The sequence below is a fragment of the Pleurodeles waltl genome, chromosome 1_1 (assembly GCF_031143425.1).
Source record: "Pleurodeles waltl isolate 20211129_DDA chromosome 1_1, aPleWal1.hap1.20221129, whole genome shotgun sequence".
Lineage (NCBI taxonomy): Eukaryota > Metazoa > Chordata > Amphibia > Caudata > Salamandridae > Pleurodeles > Pleurodeles waltl.
The window spans coordinates 162,818,875-162,841,204 of NC_090436.1; the positions used below are offsets into that span (position 1 = coordinate 162,818,875).

The following is a 22,330-nucleotide window of genomic DNA, read 5'->3' on the forward strand; positions in this document are numbered from 1 at the left end:
AACATTGGAACTGAGTGTTTAGGATGCATTTATTATCAATCTTGGTGCCATCTACTAATATTTAAGCATTAGCTGGCTAGATGTGGTAGTTTACAATACTTCATAAGATGTGACCTAACTAAAGAACCATAAAAGCAATTATTTGACTTATGTGCTGTTGGATGGGGGCAATTTGTGTCTAGAATTTGCTGTACGTGACTTATTGAACTGCCTGTGAGATTATGAATGGAACTATCCTTCTGTATTTCAAAACCAAAGAGTTTTCTGCTTTTACAACTAATAACATTATTGCTGAACACTGCATTTGTCTCTCTTTTTGTTCTGTAATGTATAATTGACAATTTACATAGACTCAATCATTACTGCCATTTCTTATCTGAATTGCATCTTTGAGAAAGAGGTGTGTAACTCTATAAAAGGAGTGTTGGCTGTTGCCCATGAAGTGAACATTTGGCTGTCATTTGAGAACTGATTATGATTTACATGTTATATCAAATGTTGTAGGGCATGCAGATCACCTGAGTGGGGGAGGGGGTGGCAAGAGTAGACATGCTGGGTCCTAAATGGGAGTTACTTAAAAAGGCAGATTTTGAGTTTCTTGCGAAACTCAAGGACAGCTCAAACAGCTCTGATTTGCACTGGCTTTAGGAGTTAGGCGTGAAAAAGCCCAACTTCCAGCTCTAGGTGTGAGCAAGCATGAGGCTGGCCGACCAGCAGGTTCTGGACGGCCTTTGAAAGCTGATGTGGCTGTTTAGGTGGTGGGGCCAAGATTGTGTAGCGTCTTGTATGTGTGAGTGAGTTTGAAGAGAGTGCATTTGTGAACTGGGAGTCTTGAGCTTGAGGTAGTTCTTCCAGTTTGCAACTTTGGACCTGTAGGTGGCAAAGGTGGTATGGGTGTTGGGTGTGCCATCTGAGAGGAAGATGGTGAGTTCAATGTCATCCACTTAAGAGATTATATTGATTCTCTTGGATCTAATGATGCCAGTGAGTGGAGTCATATATATGTTGAAGAGTGTAGTGCTGAGCGAAGATCCCCTAGTGACTCCATAGATGAGGTTGATGGCCATAAAGGTGTAAGTTGCCAAGCTTTCTGACTGTGATCATCCTGTGAGGAAGGAACAAATCTATCAGAGCACCGGTCCTCTTATTCCAGAGACGTCTAGGCATTTGATGAGGTTGGAGGGAGAGATGTTGTTGAAAGTGGCCAAAAAGTCGAGCAGGATGACTGATGCTGTGTTTCTCTGTCCATGATCATGCGAATATTGTTGATGTCTGCGAAGAGGGCTGTCACAGGATATCACCTATAAGTGAAAAACTGGATATGTTTAATTATTCTATGGACTTTACAAAATAACTTTTAAAATATTGATATTACATTTCTTGTAAGTGTGAATCTGTAGTGATTGAATACTCTGTCCATTCATACCCTTGTTTGGCAATTTACCTTTCATTCCCACTCATTGTGATCATTATTGCAAATGAAATTTAGACAATACTGTGGCATTAATATTCATTAAAAAAGAACAACCAAGTAACTCAAAAATGACACAAATGCTGCTACCAACTAAGACCTGCGAAGGTGTTCAAGGGCGCACCCCCTCGAGGGTAAGGAGTATGAGGACCGGTTTAGTATTTCCCTTTTCTACTGTGCACCAATGGTTTCCCTGGTTTCCCTAGGGAGCCTAGTGTAAGGTCCCTTTCAATTAGTGCCCATTCCAATTCAATAGACAAAATAAAAATACAAACTTCAAAGACAAAGAATAATTGTCAGGTATGGGATACATACAGAGTCCTTTAGGGATGAATATCCATACACAAAGAGGCAATTTAAAGGGCAAAAACAATTGTCTAGCACAGTTCCACCAAATGAAGGACACATATAGCTACCACCCTGAACTGATGTCATTAGAAGCCAAGGCAAAAGGCAACAATGTGGGGTTTCCTGGACTTAGAAGCTCTAGATCAGGAAGGCAGAAGTTCACACTGCTGGTCAAGCCCAGCCTGAAAGTGCAATAATGGGGTTGAGCTCTCACCTAGGTAATGGACTACTTCCGTGGGAGTTACTGGGCACTACAAAGTGATAAGCAGTTGTTGCAATTCCTGCGTGGCTTATGCTATAGGCAGTCCATAGAGCTGACCTGTATATCAAGTATTCATGAAATACTATATGGAAAAGAAACGTTTAAAGGTACTGGGTATTAAGGCTTGTAGCACTGCAATTAGAGCTAATAATATAAACTATAGATTGGCAAATGGAGATAACTCTGAGAAGTCCAACTGCTACAACACTACATAACATAGAAATACAAAGATGACACCTCAGCATTGAATGGGCACAAAACCTAATTAGAAAGGTAAAACCAAGTATTACTAAACAAAGGGATTAACATTAAAACATGTACTTGAAATTTAGAGGTGCTGTGTCAGGAAAGCTTACCTACTGGGATTAACGAGCACACCCATTGGAGCCGTTAGTGATATCCTGGTTACTTATGGGTCATTTTCATTACCCCTAGTTCAAGTCTTCTTTGCCACTGTTGTAATTATATGAGCTTTAGCTCCTCTTTAAAGAACCTTTTCAAGCAAAATGTTGCTCTCTAGTTGTTTCGATCCCTCCCAAGATGGTGTATTTCCCTTCCCTTTGACGACCTACAAAATAAAGTCCCACCCTTTTCCTATCCTGTCAGTTTCCAAGCCTTAAACAAATTAAGCTATCTCCTAAAGGGATGGGAGGGATGGGAAACCTTAATTGTGGCGAGGAAGACTTGAACTTGAAGTAAAGAAATTACCAATAAGTAACAAGGACATTACCTCCTCGTCCGACTCTTCGTTACAGTTGTCACTATGTGAATTGATACTAATGCATAAATCAGCTTCATGAAAATCAATAAGTACATGATATCATTATATGAATGTGCTACAGAACAGTAAAGATTTAATCAGGGCAGCAGAGAATTACACATTTCATATGTTGCCATATATGACATGTTACCACTTGCAATCAAAACAGTAGAAGCAAATGTATTTGATCTATTGCCACCTAACACCAGCCTATAAAGATTCATAAACATATGTGATGACAGCCATGTGGCTCCATTGCATATTTCCTCTATTGAAACTCCATTAAAGGTTGCACGAAAGGTAGAAAGTTCCCTTGTGGACCATCCTTGCACCCGGTTACACAACTCCTCCCCTTTACTTTCATAAGCTGTTACAATTGTCTGCTTAATTCATCAGCTCATAGTGGAATTGGATGGTTTTAGTCAATGACCTACTACGCTAAATGTCACAAATAGATTTTCAACCCTTAAAAACCTTTCAGTTCTATTGAGTTACAGTAGAACACCCTCTTCATGTCTCGAAGATGTAAAAAAACCTCTTTTTGGGATGGGGCTCTGGAAAGGGGTCCGGTAGAATTATCTCCCTAGATCGACTAGAAATAGATGGAATCCTAGGTAAAAACTTTGTTTTGTTTGAATTCAGTTTTAATACAAAATGGCCACCTTGCTTTCTTTACTTACTTGAAATCTAATCCAAAATGATTGCACCCTGTTTTCTTGATGCAGTTTCCTGCTGTCGAGGTTTATAAGGGAGGATCTTCCCTTACTAGGTGTGTTTCCTTACCCTGATTCCTTTCCAGAAGGTTTTTCCAGTTAAGGAGTTCTTGTCTTCTTTGGCACCTTCCAGTCTAACTCCCTGGTCTTCCTCCTTCCAGTACTGTGCTGTCACTTCCCTGGCCTTCCTCCGCAGGAGTCTTGCTGTCATCAGGAGGTTTTTTGCCCTTGGGTTTTTTCCTCCAATTTGGGCTCCTTCAGGAAGGCACTATCTGCTCGGCACTACCAGGTTTCAACAGCATCTTGGCTACTAGAAGGGGTTGCCCTTATCTCTGGCAGACAAGGACATTCAAAACCGGGCCCTCCAGTCTATTTATTGTTGTCATCCTCCAGACCGGCATCAATATCCTGAAACCAAGACAGGGGAAAGAGGCAACAATCGTGGTCCTTTGAGAAAAAAATCACCAATGGCTCAAGATGGTCTAATTGGAGACCATCTGAAGGCCCTTATAGCTGCCCACTGGGTACAGAGTGTAGAATTAGCTTGATCTAAAGAAAGAAATTCTAATAAGAAATCTAACACTTGACATGTTCCACTGACACTGAGTCAAAATCTCTAACCTACACCACTTGACACATGAACTCCAGTGCTTGGAATAGGCTTTTAAGGTAGATGGGCATCTGGAGTTCTGAATTAGTTCTACTACCTCTGAGGAACACCCCTCACATATGAGGGTTGACCTCTCAAGGTCCAAGCCCGAAAGTGTAAATTCTGTAACATTGAAAGAGGAAGAGGAGTCTCCTTCCACGGGTATCGGCAAACAGGAATGTCCCAATGTGATTTCAGAGCCATTTTCTGCAGCAGAGGAAACCAGGAATGTCTCTCCCATGGGGACTATAAAAATAACTAATGCCCTGTCCTTCTTGATCTTCTATACCACTTGTGGGATCATAAGAATCAGAGGAAATACATAGCTCAGGTCCGATATCCATTTCAAAGACATTGCATCTAGCTTCCAGGATTTTTGACATGGAATAACTGTGCAGAAGCGTGGGAGCACCATATTCTCTTTGGTGGCTAAGATATCCACTTCTAGACACCCAAGCCTCTTCTGCAATTGCAGAAATACATTCTTCTTCAAAGATAAAACATTAATTGGGGAAAAAAGTGACTCAGGCTGTCTGCTGCACAATTCTCTCTCCCAAGAAGGTACAATCCTCTTAGGGAGCTGAGTTTATGCTTTGCCCAAAAGCAAATCTCCAGCATCAGAAGCCACAGAGATTGAATCCTGCAACCCTGTTGATGGTTCAGGTAACCCACAACTACCCTGCTGCCAGTTCTAATCTGGAAATGATGGCCCTGTAACAGTGAGGCAAACTGTGAGGCAAACTATGTCAAAGCTACAACAACTGCCTTGAGTTGCATTAACAGGAGGCCTGAAGAATTTACCTAGTCCCCTGGGCTGAGAATGATTCCTAAGTGGCACCCCATCCTAGCTTTCCGGCATCCGGTGTAGCTACTTTTATTGGGGGGCGCATGAAAAGAAAGACCCTTGGATAGACAGTATTTTTTGACTGGTGCTGAGGCTGGGATCTGTTTGTTGTACAGCTGAGAAGATGGTACCCAGTGGGCATCAAGTAATTTAATAAGGGGTACACATGTAGATGCGCCCAGGGAAGCACATTGATTGATGAAGCCATCAGTCCCTGTATCCTCAGACATTGAGTTACTGGTGGTCAATACTGTTCACAAAGTCTAATATCTGTTTATTCAGTTCCTCTTTTCTCTCCATCAGCAAACATGCATCAGACTTCTGCACTAAGATGTCCTCCTATAAAGAGTAGATCACCTTTGGAAGAGAAGAAGCAGAAATGATACAGTCATTTAGATAAGGAAACACATGAATCCCCATTCTATGAATGACTTCACACACTTTAGTAAACACCATTGGTGATAAGGAAAGCCCAAATGGTAATACATGGAATTGGAAATGTCAAATGTTCGTACAGAACCTGAGAATTGTATGAGAGCTGGCTTTGAATACCATAAATAAGGTCATTTCTTTTTATTGTATTCACTGGTAGAGAAGTGGGACCAAAACACTCTGGTGGAGGGGAATCAAAAATAATCCTGAAACTCTCTTCCACTAACTTGAGGACCGATCGGTCTGAGATCAATGTTTTCCATACACTTAGAAACCAAGAAATCCGTAATCCCACCAGGATGTCTTTGGCCATACAGTCAGCATTCTGTGGGGGCCTGAGACCCACCTTCAGGCTGCAGGGACCAGGTCTTTTCTATGGAAGGGACCCGTCGCCCACTACATGTTCCTCAAAAGGGCTCATTCTTCACTTGAAATAATGACCCAAAAGAACTGACTATGATTTACATGACTTGCTATTATTCTTTTTTATCATCCTTATAATAACAATACATGCCTTTTTATTTAGAATGCAGTTGATTCTAGCCCTACTTCTGTTTTGCCTTTGTATGTGTGAGACCCTTGTGACTGAGAGAAAGGGGTAAGATCTGTTCCACCATGATTTCCCTGAAAAATCTAGATGTCATGCTAAGGACTGCCACAAGTCACCGTTTACTCTTGGGTGAGGTGCTCCTAGCTGGCTGGAAGGGCTAGGCCGGCAGCCCGCACTCTGCGCAGGATCAAATTCAGCCAAGGATCAGACTCAGTTCACTGCGCACAGTGGTGCTGCCATCTAAAGCATTAGCCTTGTTACTATAACGAGAGTCTTTATGACATGGCACCCCCAACGTTGGTTAGGCACTGTATTATGGATCTCCTAAATATCTCTATCTCACTGCATGCTGAAGACACCCTAATTACCTTATACAGAGACATCTGTGGTATTAGGAATATCTTCCTCAGCTAAGATAGGCCGTGCATATTTTTTACAGTAGGTTATTCAAACTTGAACCTTTAAAAGGATTAAATCCCCAGTGGGTGTGCCTATCTCTGAACTATATAACATTGAAAAATGGTGAACCCCAATGGGTTGTAATTGCAGAAAACATGAGGCTACCCCTCACAAATCATTTAAGAAATAATGGCCTCGCAGAGGAGGGAGGAGCAGTTACATTAGGCAAATCCAGCATATAGAACTGATTTTTTGTATTCTTGGGTCACCTTTCCAGCAGTGGATGGGAACACACATGCATTTCATCACTACATTCCTGTTAACGCACCAGCACAATACAGAGCATATGCATATTTAGAAATATCTCTAACTTATCAAGAACACCAAAATCGACTTGATGGCGCCCTACCACATATTGCACAAAATATTAGACTATGTCCTTTGAGTAATGAAGGCCCTACATGGCACTACATCCAAATGCTAACACTGTGGCGGTAGCAGAAGTACGCCGCCTATATATTGATTTAGTACATGTATATAGACGCTTAATACAATTTGTGATGCAAACATTAAATAGTGCCCCAGCAAGGGCTGCTCAAGCGCAACTACATACGGTCACGGCAGGCATAATCATGCAACAGTACATTCGATCATGGGTAAAGTACCCACCAAGCGTGAAGAAATTCTGTTTCGGTTAGCACAAAAAATAAGCGCTTTGGAAGCAGTGTTTTCTCCTATGGACGCCAAGATAAACATAGAATTTTCACAATGTGCTTGCTATTCAGGATGGTTCCCTCAGTGGACAACTGTGCCACATAGGGTGCAGTATTTGCTGCACCCTACACTGGTGCACATGGTACACCAACACTTGAATCTTCCAGAAGTGCCCCGGTTTGAAAGGGGTAGGTGTTCCACACAACCAAATGAGTACGTGAAACCAAGAAAAGAACCACAACGCTGAGCTGAAACTTCCATAATAAAGGAAGCAAAACCTCCCCAACAGAAACAACAATTTAAATAGAAAAAGGTGGCAGTTATTTTGCCCCAAAATGCCACACGTTGAGAGCCTTTATGAAGAACAGGAAGTGGGCACTGATTGCAGTAGGGGTCACAATAGTTTGCCAAAATCTTCAAGGGGTTCTGGATGAGACAGCAACTAACGACTATATAGAACTCAAAACTGTAGACATGCGCCTCCCCCCGACAGAGTTGATTTTGCAACTCAAAGGAGACAATGAGCGCACAATTAAAGTAATATTCAGGGAAAAATTGGCACTGTGCTATGATCCTATTCACAGAAATGGATTGGCCATCAGAATTTGCCCGCTGTCTTCCACTTGGGGAAAACGTTATTATGCCTTCTTTCTCACCTCTCATTCCTAGGGAATTAGGGGAAGCTCATGCAGTAAATTGTGCATTGGCACAAGCCCCTGCGCTGTATCACAATCATGTGGGGTGGGACAGAGACTTTCCACAACACATAATACCTATTAGATCACAACCACACCCTCAACCTTAACATCCCATTAAACATGAGACTAAAACACCTCTGAGAGTAATACTCACACAACGTGAGTACCAGGGTGTAATTGAGCCCTGCGTCTCACCAATGAACAACCCCATGTTTCCTGTAGCTAAATCAGACCATTCTTATACAATAGTCTTAGATTATAGACACATACACCCACCTTTGCAATTCAAAATGCACACAGCACAGCAGTGATTAACAATTTAGTGCCCAAAAACAACAAAGCAGCCCAGGCTATCTCCAATGGGTTTTTCTCCCAAAATATAGCACCTGAAAGCAGAGATTTAACAGCTTTTAGCACTCCAGACTCGTAAAGAATATTTTGTAGACTTCCACAGGGATATAAGAATATTCCTGGCCTGTTCTTGGCATGTGTAACATCCATTATTCATGAGTTTGACCCCGAGGCATTGTCCTGTGTAGAAGATATCTACCTTACGGATGATGAGCTCATGGAACATTTAAAATGGATATCCTGCATTGTTTTGGGATTTGTCGGAAAAAAAGCTATAAATTAAATTTCAAGAAAACTGAGATTGCCTTTCTCAGTGTCCTGTGTTTGGGATACAAGTTATCTGATGAAGGAAAGAGCCTGGTGCCAAACTTTCTTCAAAACTCACACACAATTACAACCACAAAATACCATTAAAAAGCTGCAGTCATTATTGGGCTTTTTCAAAGTTGGCAGAACTTACATTCCAGACTATGCACAACGCATTAAACCATTGTATGATTTAATATGCCCCAACTTTTCAAGTAAATATTGAACAGTCAAATACACGCATTCTAAGAGCATTGCATCAGGACATGCTTGAAGCAAAACACTTACACACGTGATAACAAAACAAATTTGTCATCATAGTAATTGCTGGTGCCATTGTATATACCTGTGTAACATTCTATGAAGGGTACACTATACCTATAGCATACAAACCATACCTATACTCCATAGCTGAACAACACTTTGTTCCCACAGAAAAGATTCTCACTGCTGTTCATATGGCTGTCATAAAAGAAAGACCTCTGGCCCAGGGGAAACGCATTATTGTCGTAACCCCATACCACCCCTCGAGGCTGTTACAAAAGCCAGCATCCCAAACGCTAAAACATTACATTCAATGGGCAATGTCTCTGACCGCCATTGATGTACATTATGTTTTTGACCCACAACTTCAGACTCAATACCAACAAATATCTTGCCTCTTGATCAATACCAAACACTAATTTATACTGATGGTTCAGCATAACCAGCAGTAGGCACAAAACAGTACTCTGCAGCCTGTGTGGTTGTAAGTGGTGTCATGAAGGATGGCAAATTCCTTCCTCAGAACACTTACACGCAAACCCTAGGGGACTGCACTGCACAATTGGTAGAACTTAAGGCTCCGGTAATGGCACTGGAACATACATATCTTGAACAGCTAAAACTTATAGTATGTGATTCATACTATTGTATCCAGTCTTTTAATGAATATCTGCATTACTGGTGCCAAAATGGGTTCAGAGATTCTGAAGGGAACACCATCAAACACAGATTACTAGGGGTAAAGTAGCAGATCTGAAACAAATGCTACCCAATGCCCATGTAGTTCATACACTGGGTCACCAACGTGTAGGAGTACACGTTGCAGGCAATACCTTGGCTGATGAAGCAGCCAAATCAGCATTAGCAACAGCTTCTGGTGCTGTGATTACTCATTCCAACTCAATTCAAAACGAGGTTGGATGATGAAACACTGGCTGCTGTAAAAGCCACAGCAGAAAGCAAGACCCTACCAAAGGCGTATCCTGCCCGATATTCCTACCATATAAGTGCACAGACCATTGCCTTTGTACACTACCATAGGTGGGTGATCGTATGAACCCCAACTAGGACCAAAGACCAGAGTTGATAAAAGCAGCGCACAAGGGAGTTGCCTTTGCCTATGCAGGTGTGGTGGCTACTATGTAATTACTGCAAAAATGTTACTAGTGGCCAGATTAATATAAACAGACCAAACAGTATGGCCCTCAATACGAATCTGGTGGTCTTCAGACCGCCAGACTCGCGGTGGTGGTCCCACTGCCAACGGGCCCGGTGGTGTGGACGGCCAGGACGGCCATATTACGATTGTGGTGGTTTGGCCTGTGCCAAACCGCCACTTTCCTGTTCCTATCGCCAGGGCAGTTGGACCACTGAGTCGGAGATAAGCATCTCTGACCCCGCAGTCCAACAAAGTCTGCCGGATGGTATTACGAGTCTCCTTTCCGCCAAGGTTTTCATGGCAGTAGCTCTGCCACGAAAAAGCTGGCAGAAAAGCTACCGGTTTCAGGAATTTGCATTCCAGTCGCCGGTAGATGACTCCCCTACCCCCTACGTCCAAGACTCCCCACCCCCTTCCCTTACAACATTCTCACCTCTTACCCTCTGCTCACAGTAGTAACCCCCACTCCCCCAGCACCCCGTACTTACCCCCATCCCCAGAATACACGCACACACCCAAATGCACACACTTCCACACTGAGACACACGCACCCATACGCACACCCTGACACTCACTCACTCACACTCACAGCACCTTTACACTTGTGCACACACACACACACACAATACCCCCTCCCCTCTGAATCCATACACACACTCACACACACGTTCACACACACAACACCCCCTTCCCCTTTTGGACGGTCATCTTACCTGATTGTCGAGGTGGTCATTCGGGAGGGAACGGGCCCTGTCGCTTGCACCGCCGATAGCGCCCTGCCAAGACAACATCACCACACCGCTTTTCAAATTAAATTATGGCGTGCGGTGTTTTGTTGGGGTGGACGACTGCTGGCAGTTTTCTGCCTGGAAAATGGTGGAAAGTTACCAGCAGTTGTAATATGGTGGTCTGAGGACCACTGTGCTGGAGGTCTTTTGGTGGGTGCCAGCACGGCGGTCCGCGGTCTTCCCCACCAAAGTCGTAATGAGCACCTATGTCTTTTGCTGTGACATCTGTCAACAAATAAAAGAATCCACCTTCAAGCCCCCATCGCAGGCACTCCTCCTAATTTCTGAACTTAACTTAATAATCTACCTAGAAGGTCCCTGGGAGGGCACAACCCATACAAGATTTTGTTTGGCATACCTATGTATGTCCCGGATCTTGATGGCTCTGGTGCTGTGGTGGCAGACACCTTTTGGTATAAATGAATTACAGCAGTTCCATGATGCATCTGCATGTGCCCCTTCCTTTGGAATAAGGGATGCACCAATAACACCGACCGGCTGGATTCCAATCTGCTGCGAGAAAAAGTGGCTATGAAAAAAGAATATGGCCCTTCATATTGAGCACTGGTTCTAGTCATGGGAATACATGGTAACAGTACTGTCATCTTACCACCGCTGCCTGGTTCTAAAGAAAACTGCTTTGTCTCCATCGACAATGTCAAGTTACACCATGTGGCTGATCCTCACAGCAGACCTAGAGGACTCCTGGGTAGTTCCTGAACCCCTCTCACTATCAATCAGGATGTACCTCTACAAGTTTTAACCAACAATGCTGACACTTTCCCAAGCTTGGGGAGGGTGGAAAATGATCTTTCATTAGTCTTAGTAACTTTGTCTGCGACAAGCAACGTCCACACTCCTGAACAAGGTTATTATAATTCAACACAAATGGATGGGAAAAAAGGAAGCATGCTTGGAAAAGAGAAAGAAACATGGGAAAGATAGTAAGTATATAAGGAGCTTGAAACAAGGGCGACAGGAAAGAAAAGAAGAAAGAAAAGAGGTGAGTGGGGGGAGCAGAATCTACTGGGAAGCGCCGCACTGAAGAGACAACAAGGCCCCATGCCCAATCTGGGGCCTCGACAAACATATGCAAGGCTCGGGGTGCGGCGCGTCCTGCTGCCGCGCGCCGCGTCCCGAGCCGAACCTTCGGCTTGCGGAGCGGCACGCGGCGCAACAATAGTTGGTGTTGGGGGCCCAGATTCAGTCGCAGGACCAGGCCTCCCGTTCTTCCTGCCTGCAGGGGCAGGCCCTTTGTCCTTGCGATCTGATGGTGCTTCCTTGCCCTTGCCAGCTGGTGGTGCCTCCTTGCCCTTGCCAGCTTGTGGTGCCTCCTTGCCCTTGCCAGCTGGTGGTGCCTCCTTGCCCTTACCATCTGGTGGTGCATCCTTGCCCTTGCCAGCTGGTGGCACATCCTTGCCCTTCCCCTTGCCAGCTGGTGGTACATCCTTGCCCTTCCCCTTGGCAGCTGGTGGTACATCCTTGTCCTTCCCCTTTGCAGCTGGTGCAGGCACACTGCCAGTGCTGATGGGTGTTTCCTTGGAGCCTCTCACACCTGCAGTAGCTGCCGAAACTACTGTGGCCGTGGACTGGGTGGCTGAGGTGCTAGCCTGGGTTCTGCCCACCCTGGCTCGACGTGAAGGACAGGGGGTGAGGGGTAGGGAAGAGGTCAACAGCAGAGAGGAAAAGCTTCTTAGGGACACTGGCGCGGGAAGAGGGTGAAGGTTTGGGAGTGGAGGAAGAGGGAGTGGTTGTTGGAGGTGTCTGTCTGCTGTGTTTGGGTGCAGGTGAATGGGCTGGGTGCTGTTGTGAGGTGGATGGCTGTTGGGTGTCTGAGTGCTTGTGTTTGTGTACTTTGGGAGGAGGGGGTACAGAGACAGTGGGAGAGGACACAGGGGACATGTGCATGGATGTGGGGGTGGTGACTGCAAGTGAGGGGTGTGTAGTGATAGGCGTGATGGTGATGGAGGCAGTGGGTGTGGATGTAGTGCATGCCTGTGTGAATGGAGACGCTACTGGAAGGGAGGTGGACATGGAGGAGGAGGGAGACACAGTGGAGGCAGTGGATATTGGTGTGTCTGCATCTGGATGGTGTTTGTGTGAATGCCTGTGGGATGATGTGTGGTGCTTGTGTTTGCCTGAGCCACTCCTGTGTGTTTTCTTGGGTGCATGCTGGTCTGAATGTGTGCTTGGGATAGGTTGGGGTTCAGGGGAAGAGGACTGGGCAGAGGAAGTTGGAGGGGGGAGGCTAGAGACAGGAACAATGGCTGCCATCAGGGAGGAGGCCAGAGCCTGGAATGGTCTCTGTTGGGCCGCCATGCCAGAGTGAATGCCCTCCAGGAATCCATTTGTTTGTTGCAAATGCCCTGCCAGCCCCTGGATGGCATTCACAATGTTTGACTGCCCAACAGAGATGGATCTCTGGAGGTCAATAACCTCCTCACTCAGGACCGCAGGGCTAACTGCGGCAGGGCCTGAGGTGCCTGGGGCGCAGGAGATGCCCACCCTCCTGGGTGAGCGGGCACAGGAAACTCACCGAGGGGCTGCTGTGGAGGGAGGTGCTGGTATAGGGGGTGGCGGATGTACCTGTAGTTGGGGTGGCCACAGAGCTGTCCGCCACCACTAGGGAGCTTCCATCAGAGGAGGTATCACTTTCAGAATTGTCCCCTCCTGTCTCCACCATGGTGCTCCCCTTACCCTCCGTCCCACTGGTGCCCTCACCGTAGGTGGATTCGGCCTCATGGGCCCTGTGGGATGCAGCTCCCTCTGTCGCCGGTGCCTCTGCTCCTCCGCCAAATTATGCTAATGCATATAAGGACAGGATGACAAAACAAAAAGGGGGGACGAGTCAGAGGATACACTTGGTCAATGGCAGCAACAACACCACCGTTGGCGTGCACAACACACAGGGAACCTCCCTACGCACTAGGCAATGCACTACCAGTCACAATGCTAGTCACCATGCCATGGACAGTAATACCTAACGCCAATTACAGTAATACCTAATGCCAATTGCAGCATACCTGAGACCCACAGAGCCTTGCCCAGTAGTGGATGCCCACTAGTTGGGTTGGAGGTAGAGTTCATCAGCCTCTGCACAAGAAGGAACCTACCCTGCAATGTCCGGCCTGGCCTAGGGGCACCAATAGGCCCACATCCCCCACCAGGAGACCACCCGACCATGCGCAAGTAGTATATTGGGAAACTGTACTCACCCCCTTGTGGCTGCTGTGATGGCCTCCAGTGCCCATCCACCTCCGGATAGGCCACCGCCAGTATGCGGAACATCAGGGGGGTTCAGGGTTCGATGGGCACCCCTTCCTCGTTGGGAGGCCATCCCCACTGTGCCTCCGCTGTCTTCCTTGCCCCTAGCCTCAGGTCCTCCCACTGTTTGCGACAGTGTGTGCTCCGCCTGCCGTAGACCTCCAGGGTCCACACATCCTTGGCGATGGCACGCCATATACCCTTTTTGCTGATGGGTGCTGACCTGCAGAGAAAATACACATAGAAAAAGGGCATCAGTCATACCGTCCGGCCTGTTACACTAATGGCCCACCATATCCCTCCCATCCCCTTCCGCACATATATTGCCCACCATACATGCAGCACGCTGCCCAGGACCCTTCAACCACCGCTACTTACATGAGGCCCTCACATACAGCACTCCACGCATTCATGCCCCATGCATTGTGCTCACAGTGTACTCACCTGTTGGTCTAGAGGCCCATGCAGCATTCGGTACTGGGGTAGGACCCCATCCACCAGTCTCTCCAACTCCGCAGCAATGAAGACAGGGGCCCTTTCCCCAGTGACACGAGCCATGGTCGGTTCCAGACACAGGTCACAGCAGCACATGAAGTGTAGGTCCTCTCCTGTTGAAGGTCAGGTAGCAAGTGAGAGAACAGATAGAAAATGGAGGTCACGTCCGCGGCAGTAAATATCGTCACCGCCGGCGTACATCACCATTGGCTACTGTAACCCATAGGGCCCAATGACAACCAATGAGGAGTTGCACGGCGGTACTCGACCGCCTCCCGCAACGGCGCACAACGTCAGCGGCATTACCTCATTTCCCCATCCACACAGGACAGGCAGACGCCATTTCAGGGGGGTGCAGGCCATGGCACCTAACTGCGTCACAGCACACATAGCACCATTTGGGCCTATACAACAACATACTGTTTCTGTCACAACATGCAATGCACTATTCATTTTGGAAATGTTGAATACTGACCAGCTGCTCAACTTTTTGCCCCATAGATTCGAACCACTGTGGATGAATAGGAGACGGATACATCCCCCTGGTGGACTTGGCAACAATGGAGGACAGGCACATTATCTTCACCTACAGATTTGACAGTGCCACAATCCAAGAACTGTGTGCCCAATTGGAGCCAGACCTGATCTCTGCTATCCGTCACCCCACTGGGATCCCCCCTCTTGTGCAAGTCCTATATGTGCTCCATTTCTTGGCAAGTGGCTCCTTCCAAGTGACAGTGGGTTTGGCAGCAGGAATGTCTCAGCCAATGTTCTCAATAGTGCTGACCAGAGTGTTGTCTGCCCTGATGAAACACATGTGCAGTTACATTGTTTTCCTCCAGGTGGAGGATTTGGCCACAGTGAAAGCTGACTTCTATGCAATGGGACATATCCCCAACACAATTGATGGTACACATATCGCATTTCCCCCCTCACCCCCCCCCAGAGAAATGAATAGGTGTTCAGAAATCGAAAGAGCTTTCACTCGATGATTGTGCAGATAGTGTGCCTGGTGGACCAGTACATCTCCCATGTCAATGCAAAGTATCCTGGGTCTGTACATGATGCCTTTATCCTGAGGAATAGCAGCATCCCATATGTGATGGCTCAACTCCAGAGGCACAGGGTGTGGCTAATAGGAGAGCCCATGGTCCCCACCCAGTATATCATGGTGTATGGGTATGGGGTTGGCCCTAAGGGTTAGTGTCTGGCTAACAGGTATCCCTCTGTATTTTCAGGTGACTCTGGTTACCCCAACCTCTCATGGCTACTGACCCCAGTGAGGAATCCCAGGACAAGGGCAGAGGAACGTTACAATGAGGCACATGAGTAAACAAGAAGAATTATAGAGTGAACCTTTGGCCTCCTGAAGGCCAGGTTTCGGTGCCTCCATCTAACAGGTGGTTCCCTGTACTACTCACCCAAGAAGATGTGCCAGATCATCATGGCATATTGCATGTTGCACAACCTTGCCTTGCGTCGCCAGGTGCCTTTTCTGCAGGAGGATGAGGCTGGAGATGGGCGTGTGGCAGCGGTGGAGCCTGTGGACAGTGACGAAGATGAGGCAGAAAATGAGGATGTGGACAATAGAACATCAATCATATGACAGTACTTCAGTGACACACAGGTAAGACACTGTAACTTCACCTTCCATTGCATTTTTGTATTGTACATTTTCACTGGCAAGCTTATATTCCCACTACTATGGCCACTTTCTGTACCCTTTGACATGTCTATTTACAGATATCTGTGCCCCACTCTGGCTCCTGGTGTATTGACTGCAGCCAAGTACAGGTCATACCTTATATTTATACATTACTGTACAGTTGAATTGCAATGTCTACAGATTGTTAAGCGAATACATAGTTCAATCACTTGACAGACTCAATATTTTTTTTTTTTTTTTTTTTTTACAAGGATGTTTATTTATGTGCTAATAAGTGGATGGGATATTGCTATAGGCTGGGGGTGGTGGTGGAGGAGAGTCCAGGTAAGAGTTCCAGTCTATTTGTATCACAGGTGCATTGTCCAAGGGGGCATAGGAAGGGGAGACATGGCAGTTGAAGGTGGACAGGGTGACAGAATGGGACACATGGGTGACAATCAGGAGAGTATTATTTCCTTGTGGGGGTCTTGGTAATGTTCTCTGGCTTCTGCCTGGATCGCAGAGACCATTTGCGGGGTGGTTCTCCTTCTGCCGGGGGAGGAGTGCTGATGGCCGGTTGTTCCTGTGGCGGGGCCTCCTGTCCACTAGCATCAGCGGAGGTGGAGGGCTGTTCATCGTTTTGGCTAGTGTCAGGGGACCTTTGGTGTGGCACTTCCTCCCTCATGGTGTTGGCCATGTCTGCCAGCACCCCTGAAATGGTGACCAGGGTGGTGTGGATGTCCCTTAGGTCCTCCCTGATCACCAGATACTCTCCCTCCTGCAGCCGCTGGGTCTCCTGCAACTTGACCAGTATCTGTCCCATTGTCTCCTGGGAATGGTGGTATGCTCCCAGGATGTTGGTGAGTGTCTCGTAGAGAGTCGGTTCCCTGGGCCTGTCCTCCCCCTGGCGCACAGCAGTCCTCCCAGCTTCCCTGTTGTCCTGTGCCTCTGTCCCCTGAAGCGTGTACCCACTGCTACTGACCCCAGGTCCCTGATCGTCCTGTGTTTGTGGGGTGGCCTGGGGTCCCTGTAGTGGTGGACACGTGGCTGATTGACGTGTCCTGGGGACAGAGGTATGGGTCCTCTGGGTGGGTACTGTGGTGGTGTTTCCTGAGGGGGAGTCTCTGTGGTTTTCTGTGACTATTCCTGGGTAACCGACTGTTCGGAGGTCCCTGATGGGCCAGGTTCGTCATCCTGATCCAGGCGTGCAGAGCTGCTGTCATCACTGTGGGCCCCTTCTGTGGGGGGACTGGGGGTTGCTGGCACCTCCTCTTCGGTGACGTTGTGTGGGGGACCTGTGGGGATGTAAATGCAGTGTTATTGTTTCTGTGTGTGCCATCTTGTGCATGGGTGTGTTGCCCTGTATGGTTGTGATTGCCCTGGCAGCTTAGGCTTCTGTGAGTGGTGATTTGGTTAGATAGATGCGTGTCTCAAGTGTGCATCCTTTGGTGATGGGTGTCCATGCAGGTCTGTGATGGATGTCCATGCATTGGTGTTGCATGCAGGACTTGGTAGTGGGAGGGGTGGGTTGTGATGGTGGGGGGTATGTGAGGTGGTAGAGTGATGGGAGTGAGGGTGAGGGTGGGGGTATGTGATCTCATGCAGGTAGGGGGGCGATAGTAATAGAGATTTGACTTACCAGAGTCCCGTCCTCCTGCTACTTCTGCTAGGCCCTCAGGATGCAGTATTGCCAAGACTTGCTCCTCCCATATTGTTAGTTGTGGGGTAGGAGGTGGGGGTCCACTGCCAGTCCTCTGTACTGCTATCTGATGTCTTGCAACCACGGAATGCACCTTCCCCCTTACGTCGTTCCATCTCTTCCTGATGTCATCCCTTGTTCTTGGGTGCTGTCCCACGGCATTGACCCTGTACACGATTCTCCGCCATAGCTCCATCTTCCTAGCGATGAATGTCTGCTGTACCTGTGATCCAAATAGCTGTGGCTCTACCCGGATGATTTCCTCCACCATGACCCTTAGCTCCTCCTCTGAGAACCTGGGGTGTCTTTGTGGTGTTGTGGGTGTAGTGTGTGAGGGTGTGTGGGGTGATGTGCGTGGATGGTGTATGGGTGATGGTGTTCTGTTGCTCTGGTTGTGTGGGTGCTCTTGCTGTATCTCTGTCTAGTGGGAATTATTTTGAGTTGTAAAGGGTTGTGCGTAATGTGTGTGTGTGTTTTATACTGGTGTGGGTATGGGTGTCAGGTGTGTGTAGTTTGAATTGTCCAATGTGGTGTTGTTTTGTATGTGTGTGTGTATTTTGAGCGCAGCGGTATGTACCACCAATGGTTTACCGCTGTTGAATGTCCGCTGCGGTGATTCGTGCGTCCTAATGCTGTGGCCGTAGTTCTGTTGGGGTAACGGTGTGCGTTTTGGTATTGCCATTTTATCACTGACTTTTGGGCTGGCGGACTTATGTGTGTGTCTGTATAGTGACGGATTGCTATGTGTGTGTCACAATATGGGTAGCGGTAAACCGCGGCGGTATGTTGGCGGCAGTCAGCATGGCGGTAAGCGGGACTTACAGCCAATGTCATAATGAGGGTCTTAGTGTTTTATCTGAGGGGAGTTCCTGTCCCTTTGATTCATCCAGCGTTCCAGGTACTCTCAAATGGGAGCTTGGTGGTTCTCAACAACGAGAACTGTTGTGGAATTTGAGCCGGAAGTGCCTACGTTGTTTCAGTCTCCCAGTTTGTCACCTGTTACAGTAATGTGCTTTTTCCTCCATCACAATGGATGAAAGTAGAAGAGATATGGCCTCATATTTCTAATTGACAAGCTAAGCAGACTGAAAGCTCTTTTGTTTCAAAAACATGTGGTGCTGACATCTGCCTGCGAGACCTATGCGCTCCAAGTGGTGAGGTCATCTGCAGAGATACAGACCCTTTTAAATACTAATTTCCCTAAACATTTTGGTGAATTAATTGGGTGAGTATTTAATGCCTTGAACACCACTGGGATTGTACATTTCTTTAAGGCTGTTGGTTCCTGTTTTGTCAGCACCTTTTCCTCTATATTTGGCATCATACCTTCAGCCATACACTCTATTTTTTCAAGTGTTTTCAGGGGATTCCCTATTACTTTGGCATTAATTGGCTACATTTTGCTGTTACTATTCTTTCTTTGCAATGGCTGCCCCTTCACAACAAGGAGGACTGATGGCACTTCCGCCAGCCCAACTGTGCCATGAATGCATGATGCAGTATTTTGGAGCACAACTCCTGGAAGAACTGGAGTGCAACTGGTCTCTGTCATTCAGATCAGTTTTGAACTGTGTGCAGCCGCTCCTCCACTGTTTGTGGTTCCCCTTTCGAACACACACTGGAAGTGTGTCTTGCTACGCAGTGCATACCTTCTTTGAGCCCTGATCCGTTGATGTTCTCGCCGAGGGCTCATTATTAGACATCCTCATTGAGATTGCGTTGTTGCAGGAAGCTTCCGATGAGTCGTCCTTGGAGGACTAGGTGGCACTTGGTGCTACAACACTGGGACTGAACGGGACGCCTCAGCTGGAGCTGAGGAATGGAACATGAGTGCTGTCTCGCCTTCCTTGCCACTTAATTGGTTACATTAACATCTTCCGAAGTGTGGTCTTTCCTAGATGCTATTAAAATTGATGAAATTGGTGATTTTTAAAAGGACCATGATTATTGCTGACCTATTGGCATTTAGCCCTATTTTGATTGTTATGTTTTTAAATTCTAAATTAACCAGTTTTAATTTGACCCACTTTTTCTCTGTTTCCTTTTTTTTTATTTTGTTAAATGCAGCCTGTTTTCTTTAAAGTAAGTAGGCCTGCATTCAAGAAGAAAAGTTTGTTTCTCTTTTTATTTGTTTAAGAAGAGGCAGAAACCGAGGGGACCCTTTTCCTTTTGCAAATGTGTTAGCACCTCCTTTGAGGTGTTTGTAAAATATAAATGTTTTTGACTGGATTTTTGGAAACAAAACATTAATACATAGCATACCAGTTTGGTATTTGGAAGAGATACTTTCAACATGCCCCTTCCAAATACCAAATCTGTACCCATTTCTAAACACTTTTAGTGATTTTGAAACATTATTCCAAAATCACTAAATGAGTTTAGTACATAGGAGAAAGGATTTTAGCATTCACAAATCCTCTGATTTACCGATTTGTAGGGTTTGCAAATGCTAAAACCCTTTGCACATGTGGCCCCTAATCTTGTATTGTTGTTCCTTTACATTATATAAAACCTGTGACACACTGAGAATTTCACTGTCATCAGTTCCTGCTTGAAGTGTTTTTCATTAGTGACATTATAACCCCATTGTTATAAATAATTATACTTTGATTTTTTCATTCTCATAAAGCCTCTTAAGTGAGACCACTGTGGTCCCGTTAGTGAAATCCAGTTAACAAGTTTACAGATCCCAACAGGACCCGTTCCACTTTACATGCCTGTGCAAAAATGCTGGACTGCATCTTTCAGGATGAGTGACCAGCTGCTAGAAATTTTCAGAGCAGAGATGACTGAGAAGACCCGTAGGATCTGTCATTGGAATACGCCTTCTGCAGGGCAAAAGGTTTCCCCCAGCCTGCTTCTGAGGACCCACCAGTTGAGAGTTAGCCTCTTTTCAATCCAACCCCTCCTCCCAGGTTGCAGGGAGCCATGATGCCCAACATAGTTACATTTAGATGCCTTTAGACGTTCTACTCCTTCACCCCATGGCCTGGAGATTTAGATATTCAGCGGGCCAAAAGCCACAGAATACCATCTCTGTGCCTCAAACAAAGAAGAATTTCTGCTTGCTGGGTCATTCTTTGGGTGGTAGTGTGCAAGCTATTTTTTTGTTGCAAAGTGTAGCAATGAGAACTTCTGTACTTTATAATTGATGTACTGAGAGACTGTGATTTGGTTCTAATGTTTCTACAGTCCTTTTGCACGGATCATTGCATAGTCTCTGTGGTGTGCCGAAGTTGTATCACAAACAACGTCCACTGAAACAAATTAGCCATCACCTTCCATTTTAAATCTTTTTATAGAACTTTGCACACAAAACTTATAAAGGTTATTGAGGTCACATCTCTGGATCTGGAGTCTTTTGGTTTTCTTTGTTAATCCTCCTTCTATGTGTAGTATATGTGTCTTGTGTGCATTAAAGTATTTTCCTTTTACAAAGTAAAAAAAGGACTAGAACGTAGCCTTTTTAAATGCTATCACTGCATTGATTAAGTTTTGAGTTTTTAAACAATATCACCTACCTGAGTAAGCCTTGGACAGCTGCCCCCTTACCCTTGGAGAATTCAGTGACTACAAGGGAGTACTTTATCATTCAGTTAGGGGTTCAATTGGACTGTGGCCTCAGAACAGCAATCCTACACAACTTTAATAGTCACAGCTGCAGCCCATTAAACCTGGCTTTCCTGTTTCCTCTGCAACCGGGGTCCCATAAATAATAACTTGAATATATGGCCCTATGTACTGCCATTCTTCCATTTTAAATAATTTTAAGTAATCCATACCGGATTTTCTTTTTGAAAGTTAAAAACAGAATTGCCCCTACGCCATGGGAGTTTTCTGCCAGAGCATGGGTGTAATTATTTCTTTTTTCACTGTCCCTTACCTCCAGGTTTTACCTGGCGGTGATGGACAGTAAAACCAATCTTTTGTCTGCCCGCCCTAAACAGGATACAAAAAGAACAGATGATGGGCGGAATGCTGAACAATGCAAACATTCACCCCCAGTCACAAAGATCTGGGTTTAATCCATTGTTTTTTTTGCTCACCACGTCACCCCAGTTTGGACCCAGCCATATATGCAAATCAATCTTGACCCTGTTACTCATGGGAACAGTCCAGCCTGAACTGTAAGCCAGGTCCTCCCTGGACAGGAAACAAGCATCCTATGACCGGTTTCACTGTATCACCCTTCATCAGCTAGGCTAGCTTGAGTCCAGTGGTGCAGTGAGCACGAACCCACGTCTGGGCATACCCTTCCCACTTGGGGAGACAATGCAAAAAGGACAGATGATGGACGGAATGCTGAACAATGTAAACATTCACCCCAGTCACCTGTAATCTCTGCTGCACTAGCATCTCTTCTTGTCCTGGAAACAGGTCCCTCTCTCTCCAAACTTGATTGTCAAAATTGTCCACATGGTAGAGTTTCAGAAAAACTCCCCTTGCTTTCAGCATCTTGTAATAGGCATTTTTCCCACAAATGAAATAAACACCTGGTACGGCAGGGTCCTGTCCATTT

General features: G+C 46.2%; 1 long non-coding RNA gene across 1 annotated transcript in view; it reads right to left on the minus strand.

The window, feature by feature from the left end:
* Positions 1–1,166: 1,166 nt before the first annotated feature.
* Positions 1,167–22,330, minus strand: part of LOC138280749 (uncharacterized) — a 67,091-nt gene continuing 45,927 nt past the window's right edge. The window contains exon 4 of the long non-coding RNA XR_011200883.1: positions 1,167–1,301. This is a non-coding gene — a long non-coding RNA (uncharacterized lncRNA). The remainder of the gene's footprint in view (positions 1,302–22,330) is intronic.